This window comes from Chaetodon trifascialis, chromosome 7 (assembly GCF_039877785.1).
Source record: "Chaetodon trifascialis isolate fChaTrf1 chromosome 7, fChaTrf1.hap1, whole genome shotgun sequence".
NCBI lineage: Eukaryota > Metazoa > Chordata > Actinopteri > Chaetodontiformes > Chaetodontidae > Chaetodon > Chaetodon trifascialis.
The window spans coordinates 29,349,174-29,374,194 of NC_092062.1; the positions used below are offsets into that span (position 1 = coordinate 29,349,174).

Here is a 25,021-nt window from a genome sequence, read left to right on the forward strand (position 1 = left end):
GCAGAGGCGTAATTTCACACGGCAGATATCATATATTTTAGGAGTGTTTAGGTCTCAGTCTACATGCAAATCACCATCGTGAGACCGGACGACGTGTCGTGATACAGGCGGCATCGCGGCTGCGACGTGTTCTTTGTGCTTGAAACTCTTCATCTTAATAAAAACTGTGTATAAGATAAATTTTGCTCAAACAGGAAGTCCTATGTGCATACTGAAATTCTTCTTCAGCTCTTGATTGCCTTCTGCAGCAGCATCAAACAAAGATCACTGACACGACATGTCCCGTTTTAAGAGCTGTTGTTCATAAATGTTAGCCCGCAGTCAGATTTTATGATGCTGTTTACCTTGAGAACATGTGAGGTGTGCTGGTTCAAGCTTCAGTATGAGAGTCTGCTGCCTGCAGCTCAGCTAACAGCTCAGCTAGCTGCTCAACTAACAGCTCAGCTAGCTGCTCAGCTAACTGCTTAGCTAACTGCTCAGCTAACTGCTCAGCTAACTGCTCAGCTAACAGCTCAGCTAACTGCTCAGCTAACAGCTCAGCTAGCTGCTCAACTAACAGCTCAGCTAGCTGCTCAGCTAACTGCTTAGCTAACTGTTCAGCTAACTGCTTAGCTAACTGCTCAGCTAACAGCTCAGCTAACTGCTCAACTAACAGCTCAGCTAGCTGCTCAGCTAACAGCTCAGCTAACTGCTCAGCTAACAGCTCAGTGTTAGCGTCCTACCTGCAACACTGATCTGAGAGAAAAGGCTTTAAACTTCGTTACAGGTGACGATGGCAGTGATGCAGACTGACTTCTGTGACAAACGTTACGCGTTTTCTGTAGCTGTTTCATAATAAAAGTCTCCAAGTGATTCACCTATGCAAACCTTTTAATGTGAAAGAAGAGCAACAGGAAATGACCGCTCTGAATCTGCAGTCATTTGATATCTAATAGTTCATGATGTTCCAGGTGAAATGCTTCACCGTCGCCTGCAAAGATCGATCAGCTGATCAGGATCTGGGGGCCGCTGAGCTGCTGCTGTAACGGGGTTTTATGACTTTTTTTTACTATTGACACTTCTGTCTACTTCCTGTTGTTCTTCATGACATTTTTTCCAGAACTTTTTTGGTTGTGGGGCTTTTCCTCGTCCAAATCCAGAGTGTACGGATAGGTCGCCGTGCAGATTATGAAATCATTACGGTCAAACTTGTGATTCTGGGTGTGAAAACAAGCTTCACAAAGGAAATTCACACTGTTTTTTGTCTTTGATTTCTGCTTTGTCACTCTCTACGCGCTGGCTGATTCTGCATGCTGGTCGGCTGAATTCAAACCTTTACTCCATCATCCTGAACTCCTCTCAGGTGAACTGCGGCTGTTGTTCTACCAGAAGCTGAAACAGCGAACAGATCTGATGCTTGGAACAAATGAGGTGAACAAGGCTGCTGTTGTTTTTAGGACATAGTTTGTGTGTCATGCTTTTACTTTCTATTCACCATCACATCCTCTGGGTAGGAAAGTATCCGCATACGACATCAAAGTCTAATTTGGGCGAATAAAGCAAATCAACAGCCTCTTGCACAAGTGTTTGCTGTAACCACATTTCTGATTTAGGATGATTAGACAAATCTGTTTTTCCGCGAAGTTGTTAGATGTCTTAATGTGCACAGAATCGCAGCATTGGAGCATCAGTGTTAATGACTGAATACACATTTCCTTCAAATCTGCGTGTCAGGTCAGCACCCAGCTCAGCTAACCCGGCTCTCCCAGTCCGGGGAACTTTGGTATCTCCCAGCCCGACAGCTAAAGGTTAAAGGTCAAGAGCGGCAAGACGAGCCCTAACAGACGCAGCAACCTGTCCGCCTCGCTCAGCTGCCGCCACCCAGGCTCCGGCCCCCCCAGAGCTGGTCTCTGCAGCGCCGAGCCTTCTGCTTTTCAAGGCCGCCACTCGGACACAGGAGCTCTTTCAGGAGACATTTCTTACAGCATTTTTTAGTAAATCCGTCCCTGACATGTCCCAAAACACAGATTCAAGCCTGTGCTGTTCCTCTAAAGCTAAATGTTGTTCAAAGGTGAAATCTATAAATTCTGATTTCATACTGAGGAAAACTTTGTTTAAATGTGTTAAACATGCTAAGCTTTCCTGTCTCTCTACCAAGCGACCTCAGGGAAACAAGACCTCGCCGTGTTATCCCAATTAATGCTTTATGCTTGTTGCTCTGTTATATTTTAATCTATCAAGTAAATTAAAGCCATAAATCACTCAACACCTGTGACTCCCACGCCAGCATGAGCGGCTGGAGAGCGGAGAGACGTTTCGCTTACGCCCAGAAAAATAAGAGCAGACGTCAGGAATTAAAGATTCATCGACGTTAATTTCAAAGAGTTGTTTGGATTAAGAGGTTTTCTGGAGAGAGGGTGGGGGTGGGGGGGGGCTTTTAAATGATCATTCTTGTTTGAAGTGCTATTGGAAAAATCGCTCCGTGGCCAAAATGGACTGTTATTGCTCTGAAGATAAACAGCCTCCTCCAGCCTGTTGGAGCTAAATGCTAAGAGAGCAGAAAGGTCGTGTGCTCGCTCAGAGACTCTTCATGTTGTCACGCCGGCTTTGCGATGGACGGGTGAAGTGTTGGGGGTGTCAGACTCTCTTCTGCCAAACTCAGGAGTGTTTCATGACCCTGTGTGACCGAGCTCTGCACCTCAGCGCTGATCGGACCGACTGAAACACGTTCACGTCAGGAGGTTAGATCTGTAGGTTCTGTGTTTTACTCTTTGATCAGATTTTAATCAGCATGCAAATCATCTTCCAGCAAAGCTAGCTGGTGAGCGTTCATGAAAACAGATAAATGATGAGATCTGCAGCTGTATGCACACACTGCCACAGTCTGCAGGGAAGGGAAAAAAACAAACCTCATTCCCAACAAGGAAAGGGCCAACATGAAGACAACGTGAGGCAGAACGAGCATCAGGCGACATTTAAAGCAAGATTATTCTTCCTTTGAGGACGTACAAGAAGTCTCTGAGGAGTCTGTTTCAGCCGAGGAGTCCTGAAGGTGTTCGTGCAGGTGTGAGCAGGATGAATGAATTATCATGTTCATGTTCCTGAAGCTAACACATGAGAACACGCAGAGAGGAGCTGCATCAGACCATCATCACTCCTAAAAGTCTGCTGTCATCCATTTAAACATTTGTCCGTCTCATTTATCCAATGAGAGCCAACTGACGGGCAGTTTCATACGCCGTGAGCTCGGCGGCGCCTCATCTGTTCTGTTGGATGCTCGAGGTGTCCAGTTACTCCAGAAAATGAACCGATGACGAGGACGGTGGTTAGCTGCAGAGAGGAAGAGGAAGCGGAGACGAGCTGAAAGACTTCAGAGGTCACCACCAAACAGCTGAACACAGGAAAGAGTCCAGTTCAACCAGTCCACCTGTTGACAGACGCGGTGCCATGAACCAAGCGAGGAACCTTCTTCCTCAAAAAAATTTGAAAAAGCTGCTTCAGGACGTCCAGATGTTCATCTACGAGTCCAAAATCATCTATAATCAAACTGTTCACTGACTTCCTGAAGTCCTCTGAGTTCATGTGTTCATCTCCTTCATCCTTCACGTGTTCACAAACTGGTGAACTCGCTCCATCCTCTATGAACGACTGAGCCTTTCATACCCAACCATGATCCTCTCACCTGTTTACCTGTGGAATGATCCAAACAGGTGTTTCTGGAGCGTTCCACATCTTTCAGTCTGCGAAACGTGTCGCTGCATCAGATTCAGACAGAAATCAATGAAGCTGATGAAGATGAACATTAAATATGTTGACTTTGAGCTGTTCTCAGGTCAGTTTGTGTCACAGAGGATCAGATCAGCTGATCACTTCCTGTTTATTTATGTTTTACAGAGAGGCTCAACTTTTTTGGAATCAGGGTTTTTTGGGATGAAAGCTAAAATTCTGTGCTTCCTGTCATCCGTTCTTTAAATCTGGAGGGTTCAGCTGTTCAGACTGACACAGGATCCACGAGCAGCAGAGAAGCACTGCGAGAGCCTGCCGTCATGGCGGTCGACGCGGCACAAGACGCTGTGTTTTGCACAAACAAACAAATCCCAAAGGCGACGAGGCGTTTGATGTGCAATGGGGCGTTCAGGGCCACACGGAGCCGCCCCCGGCCTCCCCCCTCCCCCCAACCTCCCCGAGCTCCCTGACATTGACTAACACACACATACACTTCTCCTCAGAAACAGCTGACGTTTTAACAGGCTTACAACAGCTGACAGGCTACAGGTGGGGCAGAGGGGACCCTTCATAAGCCCTCCACCCCTCCCCCTCCTCCTTTTAGTGCCCGGCTCATAATTCCCTTCAGCAACACACACACACACACACACACACACACACACACACACACACACACACACACACACACACACACACACCTGTTGTGACTCCAGAGGAATTGTCCTCTGTGAAAAGCCTTCCTTCATACTGTATCACCCACCTACTCTCTCTCACACACACACACACACACACACACACACACACACACACACACACACACACACACACACACACACACACACAACACACACACACACACTCTCTCTCTCTCTGCCTGTCAGTGCATTAAAACAGGCTTTATGACCCTCCAGCATGTGTTGGAGTGGCTCAGGAGTGTGTGCGCTGTGTCCGACTGTAACAACAGATGCTGCCGTGGACCAGAGCTGCGGGCTAAAAGCACTAAGCTCCTTTGCTTTGCTTCGCCGGAGCCGGCGGCGGCATTACGGCGAGGAGAAAACCACGCTGTCATGTTAATCCATAATCATTTTAACCCACAATACCCAGGTTTTCACTTCAATCACCGCCGTGTACAATCACAACCGCAGTTTGACCATACGATGCGGATCTTCCAATCCCGAGGTCACGCTTGAGTCAGGAAATAATCGACCTCTAAGTCAGCTCTGTTAGCATCGCGGGTCTGAGCGTTTCCTCGATCGTTGACACTGAAACTTTTTGGTGGATTCTGCAGCGACGCAGCGAGACGCTTCCTTTGACAGCGGCTGAAAGGCTCCATCACAGAAGCCTTATTGAGGATTTTGGCGGCCACCCCTCGATAACGCTCTCCTGACGCTTCTGTCATACAAAGTTTGGTGCAAAGTGAATGGCGGCGGAGCACAGGAGGGATATTTAGGACGACGAGCGTCGGTTTGTGGAGAGGAGCAAAGCTGGAAAGAAGAGAGGGGATTTGAAAGCGCAGCACTTCTTTGGATTGGGTGAGAAACCATGGGGTGAAAGAAAAAACACATCTTTGGATTATTTATTCTTGCTGCGTTTGCAAAACAGAGCAGAAAAGAAGTTTCCGTAACTTCCAGTGCCGACTTTCTAACCACCAAATCTGTTCTTCCTCCTCCTCTCTCATCATCAGAGGGTACCGCTAACCTACTGCGACAAAGAAAACGGTTTATCGACGCTCGTTTACATCTTGTAGTTAACTCAACAGGCAAAACACGCAGGCCTGGCTCGTCAGAAGCACGGCTGAAAGCGCAGAGCTGCTGGAGCTTCTTCTCTCTAAATAAGACATTAAATGGTACAGAAGCTGTAAATCCACTGACGCTGGTTTCCAGGGTGCTGCAGGCAAACACGTCCACTGAGGCCATTTATCATAATCTGTCAGGATCAAGGTAGATGTCACGCAAGAGGTGGCCAGCCTGGACACAATAACGTGAACAGCTGGGCAGGACAGTGCCACCAAACGGGTTTACAATGAATACAACGTAAATATTCAGACTGCGAAGGAGAGCTTTGACTCCACTCTGCGCGCCGCTGACGGCCATATTGGCAGCGAGGCAGCTACGTGGCCTGACGTTAAGCAGCATACTCTGCATTTCTATTGAATTGGCTGCACAAACTTTGCTCTTAAACACTTGAAAGGACTCGAGTTCTGTTTTTCTGACGCCGTCTTAGGGCTGTAACCTTTGGGAGGAGGCAGGTGACGGGTTAACGACCACTGTTCAAATCCGGTTAGCCACCGTCAGCCGGCGCTGGTGTCTTTAAACCATGACCACAGTCTTCCTCTGACCATAACGCCGCCATTTAACCAGCAGAGGAGAAACAGAAAGCTGTTTCTTACAAGGCTGACAAACTGAAAACTCCTCTGCAAAGATCAGACTCTGAGTGGTTTTCTAACGTCGAAACAAAACGAGCGCAGCGGCCCGATGATGCAGAGACATCGGAGCGTATTCTTATCTCGCCGTCCCTCCGCTCTCACTTTCCCCCCTCGCCTTCCTCGAGAAAGCGGGAGGACTCGTTCTCTCTGAGCCTGGTGCTGTTCCAGCTGTAATGTGATAACCAGTTCAATAACATAAACAACTGCCAGAATCCTCCAGAGGAAGGATGCAGAGAGGAGTGTGTGTGTGTGTGTGTGTGTGTGTGTGTGTGTGTGTGTGTGTGTGTGTGTGTGTGTGTGTGTGTGTGTGTGGACATGAGTCAGTGGGTGGATGTCTGTGTGCGTTTGGTTTTGCGTTTGGAGCGCGTGTGGGCTGGAGAGCAGGAGAGGCCTGGGCGAGAGGTGAGGACGAGTCAGCCATTGAACACCATCAAATAAAACGTTATCTAATGCCTGCGCTGACACGGCCCGCCACAAAACAAGTACGCTCTCTATCGACCCGGAGCGCGGCTGTGCTTTTGCCCGCGAAAAACACTCTTCGCTGACGCCGTGAGCTGCATTCGCACATCAGAGCAGAGAAATGGATTTCAGCAGCGCTTTAAAGGGCCGTCGGGGTATCCGAGCGCAGATTTAATGACTTCTAAGACCTTTTTAATAGCTCAAACATGTGGCAGAGGGGGCTGGAGCCGAGGCCCTTCAGACTCAAACAAGAAGAAAGACAACACAGAAGCTCTGCTCTGAGGTGGAGTTTGATTACAGCGACACGAGGCCTGCGGCGCCTCCTGAGCCGAGCATGGATGCTGGAACGAAGCCGCGCCAACCATCCTCTTCAGACACGAAGGACGACATAAAGAGGGCCAGCACGCAGACCCAAACCACGCTGGGTTTGATCCCATCCATCCTACAGGTCCACACATTGCAAGAGATGTTTTAAATTCTGAATTATGTTTCATATTTCATCAGCAGGCGGTCTTCAGAGATGAATAACGATGCATTTTTGTCAAAATTGTGTCTCCAAGGTCAAAAACTTCATCATCAGGAAACACAAATTGAATAAATGAGCTAAAATACACTCATTAGCGAGCTTTAGAGGCGCCAGACCAATGCTAGCTGCTTCCCCCTGCTTCCAGTCTTTATGCTAAGCTAACGGGATGCTGGCTCCACCTCCACATCTAAAGGACAGATGTTCCTGTAAATCCTGTTTTTGCAAAGCTGTAATTTATGTTTGCAGAGTTCTTGGCGGCTGCTTCATGTTGAGACTTAAACTCTGGTGCTTTTAAAAGTTTGGCTTCACGTGCTGAATATAAAACACACTTTTATTGTGCTCAAAGTGACGGACTTACGAGCGAAACAGACTGTTTTGGTGCTTCAGAGCTTCAAATGACGAACAGCTGCAGAATCTGGACGTTACAATGAATTTATTCTGCTGTATTCACTCCGTAACGTCTTCTGAAATCTTCCTTGAAAGGGTGCATTTTGAGCACAAATACACATTTTGTCCCTGGATAATACTGGCACACATGAACAGATACAGTGTATGCATTCACGCATGAACTCACATACACACGCCTGCAGTCACAGCAGCATCACACGCTCACACACAAACAGGAGGAAGTGTGTGACTCTGGAGGACTGGAAAGGGGATTTTTCAGCTCCTTCTTCTTCTTCTTCTTCTCTCCATGGATCCCTTCCCAACTCTGGGTACTCAACAACCGAGGAAGAACGAAGAGGAATGAGCTGCTTCCTCCTGTGCCCCCCCCCCCCCCCACACACACACTCTTTCTCCACTTTAGCTCGTGGCTAACTCAATGAGCCCCGCGCAGATGGTCCCATAACACCACCGCAGCTGCGCGACCGTAAAACAGCGCCACGCCCCAGCGAGGAGGAGGTTGATATACATTCAGATATTCAAATGAGGCCATAACCTCTCCGCCGCGCTCGGCTGGAAGTGGAGGAGAGGTGTGGGAGGAACTGGATGGGAGGCAGGGCTGGGGGGGTAGTTGATGATGAAGAGCAGAGACCTCAGATAAAAGAGAGGCAGGGTGAGGAAGAGAGGTGAGAAAGCGAGGGAGAGGCTCAGAGAGGGGGGAGTGTGAGAAGCTCGGGTGTCGTGTTTCAGCTCCTGGCTCGGCCGCTTGCTGTTTCAGCTGTGCCGGAGCGCTGGCCAGCAGCCCCTGCTCTCACGCCATCGTAACCCCGTCAGCATGGTGGCACGGCACGCTGCAGCTGAGAGCTTCCTAATGCTTATTTCCCCAATCTCACACACATCTGATGTTTCCTTCTCAGCATTACTGGCAAAGAAAAACGGCCTAAATTCGCAGCTTTTCCCTCCAATCTGGACCACATGGATCTGTGGCGCCAGATCAGATCCTAACGCGCCGCAGCCTGCGTGACACTCCTGTTTAAATGCTTAAAAAGCACGGAGGTGACTAAGCTAATCTCACGTCATTCATCTGAAACAGTCGTCACAAGTTTGGCACCGAGGCGGCTCGGCCGAGCCAACATCAGCAAAGAGGAAACAAGACGGGAAAGAAAGCCAAAAAGAGAGCTGGTATTTAGGGAGACGCCTCGATTCAGACAAAACCCGAAGGAATGCGGTGCAATCAGCATCAAAACGTGTCAGAATCCAGGCAGAGCAGAGAAACCAACAGAGGAGCGATATCACTGATTGCTCAAGCTCGTCTTTTTCAGCGTTATTGGCAGTAGTATGGGGTCGCAACCTACAATAAATAAACTGTGATCCAAAGGATGTCAAACTTAAGCAGCAATTTGGAAGAGAAGATGAAGGCCAGCAGCGCGAGCATCCTTCACGCGCTGCCTCTGCCGAGCAAGAGGGTTGGAGATGTTGGCATGCACTGCAACGAAACCAAATCTGGCAAAAGCAACTTACAGTATGAGCTACTATTCAAGTTTTGAGTCAGCAGAAGACCTTTGATTATGAAACACTTGTGCGTCTGGAGGCAGAGCGAGCCGTGTTTTCTGAATACTGAATGATGCACTTTCCTAAAACAGATGTGTGGCGTTTCAGAGGGAGCTGGATCTCTGCTGTATCTCCGTTCCCTCGCTGCTTCCTCCTCTTGTAGGTGTGGAGCGCTCCTTGATCCTCGTCCCGGCTCCTTCTGCCTTTTTCTGTTTTCTTCCTCTCTAATCTTTTGTGATGCATTGTTCTCGGAGCTCCCTGGCAACAATACCACATCGACCTCCGGTGAACCCTCGGTGTGCACAGCGGAGCCTGCAGCTCCAGTCGTTGGACGGAGGAGCCTTAATCCAAGCCCGATATAATGCAGTCGATGGCTGCTTGTTGTTGATCCTGGTTCTCGGTAATCCTCCTGGGCTGCGCTGCTCTTACTGGATCTCTGGCAGCATCAGTAGCCTTTGATTCCAGCTGTGTTACGGAATATTGAGTTATGAAATGTTTCGCACGCGTGTGACGCAAAGATCGCAAGGTCACCACTACGACACGGACATCAAAGCTAGGACAGGTTTAGTATTTCTATCAAACATCAGTAGGACACTGAAGTGAGTTTGAGAGCTTCAACTGCTGCGTCGCCCTCGAGCAACGCACCAAACACCTCCAACCTCCGAGGCAGCTGTTCTCGAGATGACCTTGACCTCCGACCTTCATGAGGATGAGAGCATGTGAAGGTCTTCAGAGGCAAAGCAATAAAGTTCACACGCTGAGAGGGGATAATACAACATTTTAGAATAATATAAATTATATAATGATGTCACACTTACATTTATTTAACATCCAAAACTGCACAAATATTTTGCTATTTTTTGCTTGTAAATACTGTCTATATTTAGTTATATTGTATTTTTATTATATTATTTTAATATTATATAATATGCATTATAATACATATTATTCAATTCAATTCAATGTTCCTTTATTAGTCCCGCAAGGGGAAATTCCAGCTTACATGGATGGAGTAGTGTAACGAGTGCATGCAAATTAAAAACCACAGTACAAAAGAGTGGGATAAAAAGAAAAAACATCGTCCTAAGAAAATGTACATAGTATTTACAGACTGTTTCGTACATGTTGGATTGCACAGATTATTGCACAGATTATCATTATATAATGATATATTTAGTTTTACTTAGTTATATTTTTATTTCTATTCCTGCTTACATTTTTTGTTACTTGTTACTTTTTTTCTAAATTTTGTATAAACATTTTATGTTTGCCTGTGTGTTAATTGCTACCGCAGCAAAATAATTTCCCAAATTGGGATCAATAAAGAAGCAGTCTAAGTCATTTTATTTCACCACGTTAAAGAACGGGACTATCCTCACGCGAGCGACTTGACAAAGCTGCCCAGCTCTCTGAAGTACCCGCCGATAATGATTTCCGGATTAATTTTGATTGATTCCAGTCAGCAAAAATCCAAAGCCTGTCATGACGGCTCGGCTTGCACATTTTTTCCTCCATAAAAGTCAGATGTGGGGCAATTTCAAACCAAAGAAGATGAGGAGCAGAAGCTAACAGAGGAAGGTGTCGCTCCCGCCGAGCAACACCTCCAACCTTCATTCCCATCCCCGTCACAACCATCCAGCTCTGTTCGCAGAAAAGTTGGATCGTTTTCACTAAAAAAAGGAACGTGAAGTGATTCCAGCGTGTGTTTGCACCATTTTAGGAGTTTTAAGGAATTAGCATTTGGCGATTATCAGGCTATGATTGTGAATCGTAATTATGCCGACCAATAAATGAAATTTTCATCCCAAGCCGAACTGAAAGTACTGCAGGCCGTCAATCGAAGGTACTCGTACTGTGTGTTTGTGATGGTTGAAGTACACGACAGCCCGGCAGAAAGCACACAGTGAAACGTCCAAAAAGACCAATCTGACCACTTCAGCTTTCACTTTCATTCGGTTTAATCACTTTTCCTCTGGACTGGAGTTTTAAATAAAGGGCCGTATTGCTGAAGGTTGCCAGAAGCTGAACTAAATGGATTCGAATTGAATTTAAGTGGATTGTGACACCACGGCCCAGTCAAGGTCAAGCCAGGCTGCTTTGTGAGCAGCGCTGCAGCCCTGAGAGTGCTCCAGCTCCTGTTATTTAAGGTTAATCCTGCAAATTGTGTTGGGTTTAAGTTGCATTTAACCTACATAGACGCCGTTAGGTTGTGTCTTCATGCCGGACCCCCGTCCTCTGATCCCACCACGCGCCCCATTCAGGGTCTGTTTGGGTGGCTTTGCGTCAGATGACCTCTTTGGTTGATAAAGAGTATATTAAAAGAGAGAAATGCAACTTAATCTGGATAAAGCGAAACGGAGCGACTCCTAAAGGGAAGAGATCACAAAACAGCAGCCGGAGATGAAACGCAGCGAGAGGCCGAGAGTCCTCCGGATCCTGTAATCCCTGATCAGAATACATGTTCGTTGCGTTCAGTGGTTTCACTCGCTTGTTTCTACCTCAAAATGAGGTCAGCGCAGATTTCCATTTTGGCTCTAAAGCTGGTTATTTCCAGCAATTTCTTCCGAGGCAGACTGGATAAATTTAGCGCCCTGAACAGGGTATTTTTAGCAGAAATCAACAACCGAGTAGGGATTTACCACACAGGTTTGTTTTTTCATTGCAGCGTACGCTTTATGTAACAGACCTCTGCAGAACGATGGCGGTGGACGGTGTGAACGCACCCGCTGAGCTGTGTGACTAATGTTGCTCAACAAACAAAATTATTCCACAATTAAATCAGCACTGGAATCAGAGCGGCCGATGCCGAGGTCAGCGTCTGGCTCAAGGGCACTTTGGCTGAACACTCCTACAATCCTGTGACCTTTCAGATTACAAGACCGTCTCTTTAAAGTCCTGCTGCCCTACTTCTCCAGAGTCCATCATCTGAGGACCGAGCGGAGGAACTCCTGCTCCGTTTGTCTGCCGCATGAATGGAAAGTCTGCAGTAAACCACAGACGGTTGGTTATAATTTAGGCCAGGGTGACGGTCGGGGCAAACACTACCAAACAGGAATCTGGGATCAAATGTTGTGTGTGTCATGGCCGCTGAAAGCCGAGACCGGCGGCCGCTATTCGTCCAGAAAACCACAACTGAACATTTTCAAAGCGACTTCCTGATGTTTCAGATCGAATTTCACTGATTTAAAGTCATAAATGAGGAAATGAACAGCCTCAGGAACCAGTTCAGGACGTCAACGCTTTCCACAACATCCGAACACTATGATAAAGAGTTCAGTTAGATCCACGGATTAAACAACACGAGACAACAGAGCCAACGTCTGACGGTGAAGTAACGACTAAAAACAGCAGAAAGGGAAGCCGTCGGCCTCCAAACTGGCTTCATTTTTGTCTTAGAACGTCATTTGGAGTTATTTTCCAGGCCAATGCAGTCCAGTATTCGCCCTCTGAGCTAAGTTTTTGGTTTCTAGCTGCTCCTGAGGGAATTACCCGGGTCTTTACCTGCTAAATGCTCCACTACGCTGCGCGACGATGCTACCAGAGCAGCGAGAGTGAACCGAAACAGACAAATTGTGGCCGGACAGATAAACAATGAGCAGAAATTCAGCACAGAGCTCCATAAAGCCGCCAGGAGCTGCAGATTCAGCTGATGAGTCTCTGGAGGTTCATCACTGAGAGAAACACCTGAAACCATCAATTACAGCCACTTTACATAAAAGGCCTTCATTTGTTTCCTGTATGGCTGAATGTGTTCGCACAATATTAGAAGTTTTAGTTCCTTTCTTAAATGAAGTGACTTCCTGAAAAGCTTTCTGGGTTCCTGGAAAGATTCCTGTGACCAAAAAGGACTAAAAAGAAAGACTGTTGTTTCCCACAGTAAAGACAAACCGAGGTTTGATTCCTGCCTTTCAGAGTGAACCTTCTGCTCTGCTGAGGAACAAAGACTCAGTCGCTGGAATTTCCCAAAAACGACTGAAGGACTTATCACTAAATTTCAGTTTTTAAATTTTTCAGGCCAAATCTCTCAATAAAATCACATCTCAGAAAAAAAATCCATCCATAATTGACACGCAGGGTCGCATTCAACTTGAAAGTTTCATTAAAAAATGAAATATTGCTGCTGTTTGAACGAAGTGATGAAGAGCAATAAAAAGTGACTGCTGACATGAAAGCGAAGCACATTTTGAGATTCTATTAAATCTACGAGTCGTCTCAAGGGCTCCGCTTATGAAATACTTATGGTTTTAAGGCGGAATGGGCTGTTTGTTAAATATTGAACGGAGAATTTAAAATGGCGTAAGCGGTGACATGTTTGACTCTTCACTGACCCCGTTCGCTGCAGTCAGACGGAGGCAGAAAGACAAACGGTGGAATAATCCAGCCTGAAAACCCAGAGCAGCACCTCTAATAATCAACTCAATAATTAGAAGTTTGATATTATCAGACGGCTTCTGGCATCACAACAAAAACACACCGCAGGCCGTCTGACGGTTCGCCGCCTGACCCGCGCCGACTTATTTAAATAAAGCAGCCGAGCGGCGCTCTCGGAGGGCAGATGACGTTCTTAAACGCATCCCTCCTAACGGGCAAATGTGATTTGTTTGCACAAAATGATTTAAAGGCTTAATCATTAATTTCCTCAGAAGCTTTCGGCAAGGATAAACACGCTTAAAAATGAAATTTCAAGTGCTGATCTGCAGCACTGCCTTTCATTTCGTCTCCGTCTTTGTTGCTCGGCGCTCGCTGCTGCTTCCACACATCAGCTGTCAATCAAGCGGGGTAGGCGGATTTTGGGTTTTCTTTTGATGAAGTTTGGGTTTCTGGTGCTGTGTGAGCTGCTTCTTCTTCTTCTGTTTGCTCCAGACATTAAACGCATCACTTCTTTGCTGAAGATAAAGCGTCTCAAAGCCGCCCAAACAGCACCAGACACTGAGCAGTAAAAAAAAGATTTCATGAGTAAATTAATGACAAAAATCCTCAGAAAGTACTGATATTCAGATACGCTGAGATCACAGCATGACCAGAAAACCATAAATTATCCATTAAAATAAATGTATTTTCAATATTTCTTAAATGGATCTCAAAGATGAACAGATTCGGCTGATTTTGATGAGAATTTGACATATTTGGGTATCAAAATAATTCAAAATAACAAATGATTATGTGATAGTCACAGCCTGGATATGCTAAAATGTAAAAACATATAATTATTGAATCAATGGCACATTCAGGTATGAGCTGAAACATCAAAGGAGACCGACAGGAAAATAATCTGCAATAAATCTGATGAAAGATAAAAGCTAACGTCTGCCGGTCGCAGCCTTTGTTATTACAGTGCAACATAACTTCATTTCTATGAATATTACAGAACATAACCAGACGGAGGTATGAGAGCAGTGATGGCGCCTGTGAAGCTTCAACATCAGCTGAAACGGAGGCAGCGAGCGTCCTGAGTGTCCAGCAGCAGCTGAGCAGCTCACCCAGCCTGCAGCCTGTCCAACACAAACACAGCTAAACCAACAGCAGGCTGTTTGAAGGAGCCTCCGTCCTGAAGCGCCATCATCAGCACGAGCTGCCCTCCTCCTCCTCCTCCTCCTCTTTGGGGGGGGTCTGCATCACCTCCCCGCCTCATGGACTGACCCCCCTCCATGTGCTCATTAGCTTAATTGATGTTTAACCCGTAGATCAGCAGCTGATGATGATGGCTCAATTAAGAGCTTGCTTGGTAGAGGACAGGGATTAGTCCTGAGTAAGTACGGCAGTTTGCTGCCCTGCAGCCGTGGCCCCTCTGGACCCTGATCCTTCACCGCGGCCCCCAGGGGTCCGAGCAGGGAGGACATGTTGCCAAATACTGCCAAACAACCAGGAGACAATTACAGCGAGTACAGCTGAGTTTTTACAGGCCTGATGATTATTTTCATTAGCATTTCATCTGTTTTCTTCATCAATCCATAAAAAAAAATCTATGTTTGGTCCATAAATGTGATCAAATGGAGAAAAGTGTCGATGAATGATTAACTGATCATTAAAACTTCCTCATGATGGTTTGGGACAAACTTTTTCTTGACAAAACCACTTATAAGAAAAGCTTTCTTAGCACAAAGCTGCCATGCAAACCAGTGAAGAAGCTTGTAAAGCATCAGTAATCTGATGGTGCGTTCAGGGGCAGCTGTCTGACGTGTTGAGGAAACATTTCAGTCAGAGCTGAAGGAGGTTTAAGGTTCAGGTCTGAGCCCAACATGCATGCATGTAGGCTGGTTTGGTGCTTTTAGGACGGCGAGACGCCAAGACCTGATAATGACCCTCTGTCCTCTGTCCTCCAGCGTGCTGCTTCATGGACACTGAGGTGGACATTGAGGTGGACACTGACATCTGACGGAGAAGGTTCTTAGCTCTGAAACCTCAGCACAGGAAACTGGGCCCAGGGCTCACCACAGACTGGGCAGGATCGATGCTCAGATTCACTTTTATTCCTCAAGTATTTCCAGCTGCTGAGGAAATGAAAGCTAGTAAATTAGAGCAGAGCAAAGCAGGTTCACGCTCAGCCAGAAATACAGATTCAAATGATTTCTGAGAAGTGCCAGAAGCTCTGGTACGGGGAAACGACACTTTATGGAAAACGTGCTGTTACTTCCTGTTTCCAGCGCTTTCAGCCACACCTCATGGTCTTCATTAGGCCATGGAGTTTGGAGCGTGAACCTCCTGTACCTGATCAACAGACTCATCCAGTCACCATTCAACATGCATTTTAAATGGGCGTCTTCATGCCCGTCCACCCACGCTGCCACTGAAATATGCTCTGCTAGCTGACATGACCGGAGTCACATGACTCCTGCTGACAACCAATCGAATCCAAAACTGTGCCACGCTGAACTTCTCCACTCTGGTCGAGGCCAAAGAAAGCAAACAGGAGGTGCGAGGAGTGCCACCAGGAGAGGCAAACCTCGCCCGGTCTGGCTCCTCCACCCTGCAAGCACAGAAGAGAGGCCATTTTGAAAGAGCAGCAGGGGGAGAGTGGATTGCGAGGTGAGGCTCGCTGCTGCTGCTGCTTCCCACATTAAGTGGCTGATGGTCTCCTCTTTGCACAAAAACACCTTTGGCTTTAAGTTCCATTAAGGCAGAGCGAGCGAGGATGCTTCTGTCCCTCTCTCAGCGAGCCGGGCGAAAGCGCAGCCCGCCGATGATTGAATCATAGCCATAATAGCAGAAGGCAGAGGCCTGCTGCGCGCCTGAGTTCTTCCTGTTCTCCTCGCTCAGCGTGGGAACAGCCGCCGACAAAATCTGCCCTGGAATCAGCACACAAAAGAGGCCGTGAAAGCAAGGCGACCGGAGCAGGTAGTAATTGCTCCTTTGTGCCGAAAAGCCTCGTCCGTTTGAAAAGGAGCAGGGCTCGCGGTGCGAGGCTTTCAGTCCGCCGGCGGCGACGGGGGCACGCTCGTCTAACCCGGCTTACAAGAAGCGTTTTTCCGCCGTGGTGGGACGAGAGCACGGGTCAGCTGCATGTGAAAGGCTGTTCTATTGAACGAGGCTGAGGCGGAGCTGAAAAGGTAAATAGCCGAATCAATGAGGGGGCAGCAGACGGGCCCTCCGCGGCGCGGCGGCGGTGGCGGCGGCTCGCCTCTGTGCGCCACTAAAACTCAACGCTTCCTTTCTGTCCACTTTCCTCGCTGTCAAACTTTCAGCCTCCGTGGCATGCGGATGTCATTTTGTGCTCCCGCTGGCGAACGCAGCCCGGCCTCACGTCGACACTCAGCCGGCCAACAAACACATCGGGAAAACTAGACCCCAGTTAAAATTACAGTGCACGCCAAAGCCCCCATTCTGCTGTGGATCTGGGGGGGTCACGACTGACGCACAGGGCTGGTAAACTCATCAGGATGAACGTGTCGCCGTTCACTTGCTCTTTGGTTTAATTCATACGAACGGTTTGGATGTAAGAGCGTCTGAACGTTCAGTGCTTTTATTTCATCTGGACTGTCAGAAAATCAGGAAAATCTCTGAAAGAAAAATCACTTGTTTTGTCCAAAAAACCCCAAAACATTCAACTTAAATCCTCACATTTGAGCCAGAAAATATATTTGTTTGTTTGTGTTTTGCTTTAATAAAAGACTTAAACTAATAATCAATAAGCCAAACTTTTCAATATTTCAGGGCTGATCAAACTAAAATCAATGTCTGATCTGTGACTGTGCATGAATCATTTTCTCATCTGTTCTCTTTTCTTTTAGTTCAGTAATAAAGCCAATAAATCATTCACGATGACACATAAACGGCACGTTTGGTCCATTATCAGCCGCTCTGGAGCTTTCGATCCTGCATGATCTTCCTCAGCAGATGGCGTTTGGTTCTTTTCTGAGCACTTCCACAAAGACTTCTCCTTCATGTCGGCCATGTTGGCTTCGCTGCCGCGAGGCCGACGTGGACGAGAGCCCCTCAAAGAGAAAGAAAGTCTCCAAACAAACTTCATCCTCTGAGGAAGGTCGTTCAACACCATCAGAAGCTCCAGAAGAGCGACTGATGGACAGATGGTGAAAATATACTTTCTACATTTTTTAAGAAAGAGAGAGAAGGAACATTTTTGTTTAAAGATGTTAGAAACTGAGCTCAATGAATCTGTTTTTTACTAATATTAGAGCCCAACAAAGACAAGAGTCAAAGCCAAAGTCAGCGAGTGTGACGCATGTATTCTGATATTTAATTAACGGTTTCACCCATTAATCGAGCTGTCAAACACTCCATGTTTCCACCTCATCCAGTGAGAGGATTAGCTGCTTTTCTCTGTACTAAATAAATAAAACATGCAGAAACTACGGGACAAAAGACACATTTGAAGACAACGGGCAGATTAACTGATGGTGAAACACTCGTCAGTTGCAGCTTGAACTCTGGAGTGATTCTGGGTGTTTGGCACAAAGGCTGAAAGACGTCAACCCTTCACTTTTCAGTGCTGTTGGACAGAAGAAGCTGCTCTGAGGCGCACTCGTCCCGACAGACACTGCTGCTCTCTGTAACGTCTGGGCAGCGCGACGGCCGGCTGCCTGTGTTTGCAATTCAGCAGGAAGCTGCAGCAGGAGAGAATGATTGTACTTCCTCAAATTAGCAGAAGCGAGGAGGGGGCGAGGAGGGCGAGGAGGGGCTGGCTGTTTTTCACCCCGCTGTGTTTTGACTGAAGGCAGCAGAGCACACGACGGAGCACGTGGCCGAGCTTCAGTCGGGACGACCAAAACCCGGAGCGGCTCCCTCACCCGACGTGGACGGACGTTCAGGAGAATTAAATCTGAGATTACTTCCACTATTTAAACCGTCTCCTGAAGTTTGGTCCCGGCGTGGAGCTTTACTCGGCCGGTGCGTGCAGCTTCGCCTGCAGTCACGCTTCTCAGGGACACAAAAGCCCATTACTGGAGCTGAGCCCACGAGTTATCTGCAGCTTAAGCCCCTTTTCACTGAACAAGTCCAGCTACAATATTTTGTTCAATTTATGGATTGTGTTCCTGTGTGAGTACACGAGTGAAAGAGAGAGCCCTCCAGAGACTAGAGACAGAGAGAGAGACGGTGCTGCATGGACGGACGCAGCGCAGGGAGAGGACATCTTAAACTAAAGTGCACCATCAACATTTCTTCATCCCACTAAGATCCAACAGTTCAACAAGCAGCCGAGGGAGAAGGTGATGGTGATACAGGCCTGCTCGTGGTGGGAGGAGGGATAATGTGCGTGTGTGTGTGTGCGCGTGTGTGGTGGGGGGGTTCGGAGCTCCTATTAGCTTTGACATCTTGACAACGTCAGAAACAACAGAGCGTTTATTTTTGTTTGTCAGCCAAAGCCCACGCTCGCTTGCACCTCACACACACGCGCACACACACGCACACCCGCGCACGCACACACACAGGTGCTGACATAAGCCTGTCTCCATGGTGAAATTTGACAGAAACTGGTGAGCGTTTAGTGAGAAGGAGGAATTTAAGCAGCATCAGTTCCTTCAAACAGCTGCAAACTTCCAAACAGGCCTTTGTCAGAGGATGAGGAGCTTCAGAGCGAGGGGACGCAGAGGGACGGGTGAAGACAGACATCTGACGCTGGCTGCTTCGGCTTCCTCTGGACGCCGTTCTGACTCCAGCAGGCGGCTCTGATGCAACCTCGCTTTCACATTCAGGCCGGTAAGACAGGTTTCCTTCCACACGGGCGTCCTGAGTCAGAATTAGCTCATTCCTCGGTTAATATTTACAGCTCTGGCATCTGCAGCTCTCTCGTCTGATGCTGATGCAGGAGCGGGACACGTTCGAGCGCTCAGGTCACACCTGCAGCTCCTTATTACCTGTCTTATGTGGACAAACACTGGTCACACTGAGTATCTGAGGCGTCCTGGTGCCAAAGCCTCGCACAGAGCGGCTAAGCTGACTGCTGGAACGCTTTCCAGCACTGCTCAGCACCCTTATCTGGACTGGCTCCCTCGGGATCCGGTGACACCTTTCTGGCAGCGTGGACTTTACCTGCAGGCGCTGCTGAAACACTCATCTGTCCGCGTTGCAGCACATCCCTCTGCTGCACTACATAATGATGCAATAGATAACAGTTCCTCCTGCCTCCTCCTGACATGAGAGACTTGTCTCCAGAGACATATTCTCATTGCCCTCTAATCCCAGTCACCTGCCTCTGCGAGATGCTGCCAAACCAGAGCTGGATGTGAGAAACCCGGCAGAAAGAGCATTCATCACCCCCCCAAAAGAAAGCTCTGAGATAAGTTGACGGGAGTTTTATTCGGGTTTATTGATGCCATCATTACAGGGCTGCTTCCACGAGCAAAATGGTTTCCGGGTTGGAGGAGGAAATTAGAAGTTTGATGGCACTCTCTCCCGGGAGAAAAGCAATTACGCACAGCAATGAGAGCACAAATGTCGGAAATGGGCTCATGAAAGAGACATAAAATTATTCGACAGGCACAATAGCTCAAAGGATATGAGGAAAAGCACCCAATACGTTTCCTTTATAAAGGAACACAATTTCACAAATCACTACAGCCTTGCTGAGCTAAAACAGGGCTCTCTCTCTCCATCTGCCCACTTTCTCGCCGCTGTTTAAAGCTGCCATTTAACGCGTAAACCAAATTGATGGCGCGATAAAAGTTGCCAATAACCTCGACGCGCTTTTCCCCGAGATTAAATCCACTTGCAGAAATGAAGAGAAACGGCATCAAAAGCGGGCTGACACTTGTCGTAAATCGTTTCTGACAGCTCCTAATGGAGTGTTATCAGTGTGGCGCACAACGCTCAAAGCCGCCGGCTGCGAGCTGTTGTTCAGCGGAGCTCTGCGGAGCCGAAAGCTGCAGCGCGGCGGCCGAAATCCAGCGTTCACCGCGAAACTGACGCCAACTTAGCAAACTACACGAGCACCGCGTGCCCTTGACACAAAACACTGAGGGATACCGAGGCAGCCCGGGCAGCCCCGTGCACAGCCCCCCCAGAGTTCCCACAACCACAACACCGCGCCGGTCACCAACTCCCAGCCAAACACGCAAACGTCTGACGAGCGTCTGGAAACACAGCTGTCAGCTGCCAAAACACAGGAAGAGGCGCAAAATGTGGCACAAGCTGGCGAAGAGTCACTTACCCGAGCAGTGTATCCACATCTGTTTGATGAGACGGGAGGTTCAAACGTCACACTTTGTTGCGTTCAACACGCGCAGGCGGTTTAACGGAAGCCGGGCAGTAACTCTCCGCCGACCGCGGTGGGCTACCAATTAAAAAAATTCTTCCTACTTGATGTACAAGGTAACTATTTAGTTATGGCAAATGGTGCCTAATCTATCCTGTGGCATTGCTTTATGATTGACAGGAGCACGGCCAATGGGGGCGAGCCGTCCGCGCTGCTTCGACCAATCACATCGCCCGCACGGAGTTGGTGGAAGGTGAGCCGTGAAGTAGGAAGGGCTGATGGCGACATCATGTGTTAAGAGTTTATATCCCTCCGCTGGTCATGTTTTGAAGCAGCGACTCTACTTTAACGGCTTTTCTTAATATTTACCAACTACAAATCAGCAGTTCGCACCATTGTTTATTTTAAGAAGCTACGCGAGAGCTCACCAAAAGCAACTAAAACATTTTGTGCGGTGAAAAATATTCATAATTTTTTTTTATTATTATTATTTAAATACAACAATACGGCTGAGTGCCATCATGTAGACCCCTGGCGAGTATAAGTTGTACATTTACTCAGCAGAGCAGACACTGGCGACAAAAGGTTTTCGGTCGGTTATTAGCTTAAAGAAAACGTAATTCTGCCATTTATTTACATGTGCTAAATGCTGTAAGTGTGTAATTATACATTTACTGCTCCGCGTGGCCTCAGCTGTAGTTCGTCTGGGTGTCCAATGAGCGATCACGCTTGAGTCCCCGCCGCCCTACTTTATCATCTCAAGGCGGAGGAACACGATGTTTACAGTGAGCGGAAGAATGACGTACAGTGACAGATTCAGCCGTGTGGCGCGTGAGGCATGTTGGCAACACATGTACAGAAATTTGTCTTCACGCGAGCGCACGTTTTAAGGTGCGCACGTAGACGACGTAGATCCTATTTTACACCTTTTTCACTGTTTCCACTTTGTGCTGTATGTGCGTTAGGGTACGTCACGTCACCGCGGAGCAAATGGCAGCGAGATTTAAAGTAATACAGCTCGCGCGTGAGGCGTGTATTTTGGCGTCAAACGCAGACAGGAAGTTCAGTATTAAAAATATAATCCCAAAATAAAATCAAAGGAAAGTAAGCAAATATATTTAAAGGCAATATTTTATACTCATTTTGTATATAATGTACAAATATATACGGTTGAGTTTTATTTTGAGTCCCTTCTTACGTCTCTTTTTAATTTTTGTTATTATTTTCTTTCTGTAACATCTTAATTTCCCCCATCAATAAAGTCATATCTTTAAGATATATACAAAAAAAAGCATTAACACATTAAAACCAAATAAAATAGCTCTATCATCCAAAGTAGAGCCCTGTGTGTGTGTGTGTGTGTGTGTGTGTGTGTGTGTGTGTGTGTGTGTGTGTGTGTGTGTGTGTGTGTGTGTGTGTGTGTGTGTGTGTGTGTGTGTTCAGCACTGCTCTGATGATCGGTGTGTAAATGCTAAAATGTTAAGATATGTCAGTCATTCACAGCAGAATGCTGTTTTCTCTTCACAGTTTAACAGTTTGAATACACAGTCCAACTTGCAGTGGAGGAAGTGAAGCAATTTACTTCAGTAAAAGTAACAATACTTCAATGTAAACTACTCTTTTCTTAGTCAAAACACTGCATCTAAAAAACTCGGTGCAGAAGGATTGTTAATAAAATGTCATCTAAGTAAGAGAAGTACTTGTTCTGCAGGAACACGTGACTGATTCATCACCATATGTGACGTTATTAAATGTGAGTCTGCATTCAGTTCTGTACATTTCCCTAATATTTGCTTCTTTGTTGTGAAATATCGGACAGTTTGAGGAGTTAATTCAATGAAACCACGTGAGAAGTTCAGAGGACAAATGTCACTTTGGTGAAACGAACAGCTCATCTGAAATATGGCAGAAACCCGTCAGACGCTGAGTTTTTTAAGGGGCCACAAGCTAAAAAGGTCTGGAATCACTGATTTGACAATGTGTCGTATTTAATGAGGTGATACAGAATGTTTTTCTATGTGAAATCTGGTGTTTACCTTCCACCGCTGCCAACCTTGATCCACCATGGCATTCCTGTGTAGCACATACATGATGAGCAGGGCCGGCCTCAGCTGTGCAGAGTGTGACCTCAGGTCATCTCTGAAAGGTGTGAAAGATAGCATGAGTGGCAGCTGGAGTCCAGCAAACACAGTACAGCAAACCAGAACACACGCTACGTGAAACAGGAAACCACTTCCACGTCCCAAGCATTTGAGTAACAGTTAAATCTAAAACAGGGTTTAAAGTCAGGTCAAGAATCAGAGCTGGGCATTTTAGGGCCCGCGGGCCACATCCGGCCCTGAGGGCACCCCTGTCGGCCCGCGAGAGGTCAATCTTACATTAGAATATGAGTGGAAAAGTATTTATGTTGTGTACACAATATAAAAATAATATTGAGCAGAATGAATTCATATAACAGAGACTTTGGGAAGACAATAAAAACCAGAACAGCGTATGGTAGATCCTTTATTTACACACACAGAAAGTCATATCTGCTGCCGGCCGTGTCAGTCAAATTAATGACAACAGATGATGCAGTCTGATGATGTCATAAAGTAGTGTGGCATGATGGGAGTTGCTGTCTTCACTGTTAAACTGCTGATGAAAGTCTACCTGATGTGACTCACGCAGAAATGCTCACTGATGACGCATTAAAGGTTTATTCATGCTACATTTCACCGTCCTCTCCTTCACTCTGAGGAATCATCTGCATGTCGTTGACAGGCGACCAAACGACACGCTGACAGATTTCTCTCAGTGTGAACGTTGTTGGAAACCTTTGGGATAATATAAGTGCACAGCTCAACAGCATATTTAACGTAGGTCTGTTTGTTTTCAGACGTTTTAGTGCAGAAATGTTGCATATTATGCGTTTAAGTAAAAGTACCACAATGTAGAAATACTCCATTATAAGTAAAAGCGGTAGGTGTTGGTGGGCAGCAGTAGGTCTTTATCCCCCCTTTATCCTCCACAGTACAGAGCGGGCAGGATCCTTTATCCGACTGAGGTTTGAAGTTGGAGTCTGTCGCTGCGACAGACAAGTACAAGTACTGCTTCAGTGTACTTATGTACTTAATGTGTTTTTATATTTTATTTAACCTTTATTTAACCGGGTAAGGAGGGAAGACGAGCATTACAAAGTTACAGCATTTCTAAAACGAAACATGTCGAGAAGCAACATGGAACAACAAGACAGCGGTACAGTTCAGTACTTGAGTAAATGTACTCAACTGTGCAGTAACATTATATATTATCCGTACTGCCTACAGTATTTTTATAAGCTGTACATATTGTGGATATTCATGGACTCGTGAAATTGGCATTAAGTATTTTTATAGCATTGAGTATTTTTAGAATCTGTACATAAAGTACATGTACAGAGTTATTTTTCTATTCTGTATCCTGGACACTTTTTTAATCTTGACCTTTCTGTGACACTGTTTTGCTTTTTGTGATACTTGCTGGCTGTAAAACTTCATTTCCCCATTGTGGGATCAATAAAGTCTCGTCTTATCTTATCTTATCTTAGTTACAGCAGGCAAAGCTTCTGCAGAGTTAAAATCCGCCGCAGACACGCGCCTGAGTGTGATGTGCAGTCATCTCTCAGAGGACGTGTGGACTGTCCTGTCACAGTCTGAAGTAACGGGACATATGGAAACAGAAGCACACAGCAGGGAGGAGGAAGGACAGCTGACTCCACCAACGACACCGTCACACACACCAACCCGCTCGTTTGCCTGAAATCAGCTTCACAACACGAGTGACATCTCCAAGAACAGCACAAGATAAGATAAGATAAGATAAGATAAGATAAGATAAGATAAGATAAGATAAGATAAGATAAGATAAGATAAGACTTTATCCGTGGCATGCTGGGGAAATTCTGGGAATAATATATGTCCTTTTAAGTTTGGTGCCACTAAGTCTGAATGATTTGTTAATGAAGTCAATGAAGAATGATGAAGAACTACAAGTACTGCAGTAACTAGTAGTAGTAGTAGTAGTAGTAGTAGTAGTAGTAGTGTTGACGCCAGCTCAGACACAGAGGGGCAGCGCCACAGAGGGAGATTACACAGTGTTTTGTGCTTTGCATAAGAAGCTTATGTGATGGGGCTTTTCGGAGGAGAACTGCTGCAGTCAGATGGACGTCCCGCTGCCTTCCGCTGACGCCGTCCTGCTCGTACAGCTGGGTAGCCCAGCGGTCAGCCGCTTGGCTCCGAGGTCAGGGAAATGCCACGGGAAAAATGACAACAAACAAGCAGAACCAGGCCAGAGTTTGAAA

General features: G+C 46.8%; 1 protein-coding gene across 7 annotated transcripts in view; it reads right to left on the minus strand.

Annotated features, from left to right (window-relative positions):
- Positions 1-20,875, minus strand: part of mef2d (myocyte enhancer factor 2d) — an 80,930-nt gene extending 60,055 nt beyond the window's left edge. For 4 of the 7 annotated variants that reach the window (XM_070965564.1, XM_070965563.1, XM_070965562.1 and 1 more), the window contains exon 1: positions 20,656-20,874. The gene's annotated coding sequence lies outside the window, so the exon portion shown is untranslated. Of the gene's footprint in view, positions 1-20,655 lie in introns of all 7 variants that reach the window. The other 3 variants (XM_070965560.1, XM_070965559.1, XM_070965558.1) reach the window with 1 other exon arrangement.
- Positions 20,876-25,021: the final 4,146 nt, after the last annotated feature.